Raw genomic sequence first — 4,573 nt, 5'->3', positions numbered from 1 at the left:
CTTCCCCACCATATTTTGCCTTTCGTCGCGGTTAGGAGCCTTCTGAACCTTGTATGTACGCAGGCCCTCCCGCTGCTTGGTCCGCTGGACGGATGAACTTGACAAATTCAGCTTATTGGCGACATCCCGGACCGAACTTCTCGGATCACGTCTAAACTGCTTAACTACGCGCTTGTGATCTTTTCCACTGACGGAGCATCCATTTTTGCCGTTCTTCACCTTCCGGTCGATGGTTAGGTTCTCGAAGTATCGTTTTAGTACTCTGCTGACCGTGGATTGGACGATTCCCAGCATCTTACCCATGTCCCGATGTGACAACTCCGGAATCTCGAAATGAGTGTACAAGATTAATTCACGACGCTCTTTTTCGTTCGACGACATTTTTCCAAATTTACAAAAAATTGACAGTGAAGCATGGCCAACGTTATCTATACACTCTTATCTGATTATAAAACCAAAGCTGAAGATATAATTCCTAAAAATTAAATTTCTACAGCGTTTTTTCCGTGATGCAATTTGATGTGACACACCCTTTAGCCGTGAATGGATTATATTGTTCTCATATGTCGCTGCAGGGTCGAGTTTCCTCAAATGGATGGTCTTTTTGGGGCGATAAACCAGTACTGTTGATAATTTGATTCGGTATGGTGGCTATAAAGGGGAAAGGGAAGCGAAATAGGACCTTCCCATCTGGGATCACACTTTACACATTAACTAGGATTTCTAGTTGAAAAAACTTTCCCGTGCCCTTATAATCCTTGTGATACGCGATACGCGATACGGCACATAATTTTGAAATTTTGGTCACCAGAGATTGACCAATTGACCAATTCTATACAAATATTGAATTTTCACTTTATGTGTATGTTCCATTTAGTACCAAAATAGTATGACTTTGAATGGAGCAGAGAGGAACCGTAAAGGTGAACTAATTGGTTTTGTTTCTCACTGGATCGGTGTTGCTAATAACACGTTGCGGTCTACATGAGTACAAATTATGTCGCAAATGGGATACTGTTGTCGGTGGTTCTATTGCCTGTCACGGGAAAGTCAATTTTGTTACTAACATACAAACGCGAGTAAAGATGATTTTTGCTAGTGATTTATAGCTTGCAGCACAATATCAATTACACCTATGGATTCATTCGTTGTTCTCGTTCGCGTTTATTTGACTCAAACATATTTCGGGGATGTTCGATATATACCAAATGAGAGACAAAGAAGAATATGAACTTATGGCACCCAAAGCGATCATGACGTTTTGGTTCGAATGCTTGTGTATCATGAAGTGCTAATCGAAGCAGAGTTCTCTCTCTCTCGTATGTGTCATGATTCGTAGCATGTAACAAAAAACGAATATCACTGGGGAAAATTACTTCTGCAGGATCATATTTGAACAAACAATAGTGAGTTATTCAGTAAAACGTTCAATAGGAAAACACTGTTGACGAGAATACGCATTTTCAAAAGTTCTAAACTTTTGAGCCGCTTGGCCGATTCTCGATCCGTTACCGGCAAACGAATTGTATGTAACACGTTAAGCCCCGGGACGTAATTGCGACACAGAGAACTTTCGAAAGGGAGCGCTCGGACAATAGCTGATACTGCTACAATAAACAAAGAGATATGAACGAGAAGCACGCTGCAAGTTCGAATTCACGTTTATAAGGCTATCAGCGACCAATAAAAAAAAATTCTAATAATGATTCTAATAAATAAACGGAATTATTGAGCATATAATTAATTCTCTATGCCGAGTAATCCAGAATCGCCTCAGAACAATAGCGTAAATGGACGCCAACAAACAAACACGAAATAATGCGTTTATTTGGACTCATATTATGGATGGGATTAGTGAAGTTTCCATTCTGACGTATGTATTGGAGTAGGATTCGTTTTGAAAGTCTAATGAAAATGTTGCATTTTGAAAATAGTAGAGCAGTAGAGACACGTGATCGTCTATCAGAAATTAAATTTATCACAGAAAAATTGAGAATAAATGTTCAAACATAATGCGATCCACCTGAGACAGTGTACATAGACGAGTCACTAATTCCATTCCGAGGGCGAATTATATTCAGACAATATATGAAACAAAAAAATTATAGGAGGTTGCGTCCAAGACACGACCACTTTGTTGGCGTAGAACTATGTTGTTATTTTGTTCAAGTCGCTTGTTAACCCTTTCCCGTACAACATCGAGTTTCACTCGTGGTGTACTTGCATAACATAGGGCGCTAGAACGCTCAGCAGAGTAGTGAAATCGCTTGATGAGTAATGTATTAAATAATACGGAAAGGGGTTAATAACTTGTGAAATTATTTCACACACACACACACACACTTATCTCCGCTCTGCGCTCTTCTCAACAGAAGCCCTTTCTATTATTTTTTCCGGTCTCGATTAGCTTAACTATCATCCTTGGTGGAGATAGTTTTGTTACTGTCATGCACAACCAAATCACATCAGCCTAGTTTGATAACGCAAAACAAGGAAGAACAAGCGATGTTCATTGCTTTGTATCTAGAACGATACTGAAAGCTTGTCTCAGCGAGATCCAATATTTATGCTGGTGATTGTAATATATAGCACAAAAACAAATCGTAAAGAATTTCCGATTCGTTTGGTATAAATATATCTGTAGTAAAAAGCCATACAGGAACATTCTGAGAATCAATTGAAAGCTGATTGATAAAGTTGTATAGTTATTTATTAGTAAAATATAACATTAGCCTGAAAAATTTCTGATAAAACAGGAAACCCCGATTTTTTAGATTTTTAGATTTAAACTTCGATTTCAGGATTTTTCGGTCTTCAATAAACTCAAACTTTGATGTATTTGCGATACTAATCAACGATGTCCGATTGAGTTGAAATTTTGCATGGTGGGACCTGCTCTAAACTGCATGCATTGTGTACAAAATTTGTACATGGAATATTCTAAAACTTGAAGCTTTCAAATGATGTGTATCCCATTCATGAGTTTCGTTGATCACGAAGTCACAGCATTTCAAAAATCAGCCAAAAATTTCGATGTCACACTATGTTCCTCGATTTTTTGTCGAGTGTATTATGTTTAAAATTTATTGTTGGAATTTAGAATTCTTCCTACTTTAATCGCGCGCGCACACACACACGCACTCGCACTCATATGCGCTCACCTGTCATCTGCCGACTCGAGACCGCGTCCGTGATCCTGGAAGGGCTTCTCACTCGTTCCCGCTGTCCTGGGGGAGAGCACTTCACTCGATCCCGCTGCAATTCGCTGTTATAAGCATTTGAAATACGGAAAAAAGGAAGTTCTTCCAGTTTTCATGAATTTAAACCGTTTAGAGATTAGCGAATTGTAACGTATATCAAACAAATCTTAAAGAATTTCCGATTCAAGTGGTATACAAATCTTGAGAATTCGTTCACAGTGAAAATAGTTATTAACGTTAAGTTTATTTCATAGAAACGTGACCTGCTTTCTGATTTGGCACCCTTCCTGAAAGACGTAGTTCTACGTCAAAAACTTTTCACCCGCGAATAAAGCCGACTGCACGGCACCAGAGTCGCTGTTCGAGTGATCTTTTTATTCTTTCCGTTTGACAACTGATTTGTTTCTTTTCGGCTGACAGTTGCGCTGTCGAGATGAGCGCGAAGCCCCGCCGATTTTATTCAAACGAAAGATTTTATTCAAACGAGGCCGTGATACCAGAAACTAATCGCTATTTTTCAGATTTGGACAAATCCTGTTATTCGGAAAGGATCAACAAACTGGAGCAGTGTTAGACGAAGCCTAAAAGGAGAATGTGTGCATTTTGCGAAAACTTTTGCGAAATAAACACAAATGGAATAAACGGTATGACGATGGTAAAATATTTATGACTTATTAAATAATCTCTCATCGCGAGTATCTGATCTGTACATGAGGTTTTGCATTGTTTTTATATATTCCCAGATTTATTTCTAGTAGAGTTTACTCTAATTTTTTCTCCTTTGTTTTCAATTGGATTCTCATATTGATTAAATATATTTATGCAAGGTCCCAGCTCTAGAAAGTAGTTGTAAGCAGCACACCCCGTTCAATGATGTAGATCTATTCCTATCTGCATCCGAGGCTCGTTGGTCTAGGGGTATGATTCTCGCTTCGGGTGCGAGAGGTCCCGGGTTCAATTCCCGGACGAGCCCCAATGTTATTATTATTTTGATAAGCAGAAATAATCAGTTTGCTTATATGATTATTAAAGGGGAATGATCTTGACCAAGCCTTTAGATATCAGGTATTCTCAATATGTTGGACAAGAGACCTCTTTTCCGGAATGAAATGATACCATCGACCCCTATAGCTAAATTTCTTTAAAAATTTTATCTTCATCTTATTCATACAAAATTCTTCTCTAGTCATTCTTTAAACGAGTTGGTTCACGTAACACAACTTCTACAGTACCTTGATAGTCTCAAGTAAGAATTTATGTTTGTTAAAAGAGGTCGACTTTTAGACCGCGTTGTTCTCAAAGTCAGTGTTTCTTTATTTCGACCCCTAGGATACCCCTTTGAGAACGGTTAGTCCTAGGATTAAACGTTGCAT

At 38.6% G+C, this 4,573-nt stretch overlaps 1 non-coding gene across 1 annotated transcript; it reads left to right on the top strand.

Moving 5' to 3' along the window:
- The first annotated feature begins 4,101 nt into the window (after window positions 1-4,101).
- Trnap-cgg (transfer RNA proline (anticodon CGG)) lies at window positions 4,102-4,173 on the top strand. Its single transcript has one exon. It is a non-coding gene; the product is annotated as a tRNA-Pro (tRNA).
- The last annotated feature ends 400 nt before the right edge of the window (window positions 4,174-4,573 follow it).

Source organism: Toxorhynchites rutilus, chromosome 2 (genome assembly GCF_029784135.1).
Source record: "Toxorhynchites rutilus septentrionalis strain SRP chromosome 2, ASM2978413v1, whole genome shotgun sequence".
Taxonomy (NCBI): domain Eukaryota; kingdom Metazoa; phylum Arthropoda; class Insecta; order Diptera; family Culicidae; genus Toxorhynchites; species Toxorhynchites rutilus.
This window is presented reverse-complemented; position numbering and strand designations above follow the sequence as displayed.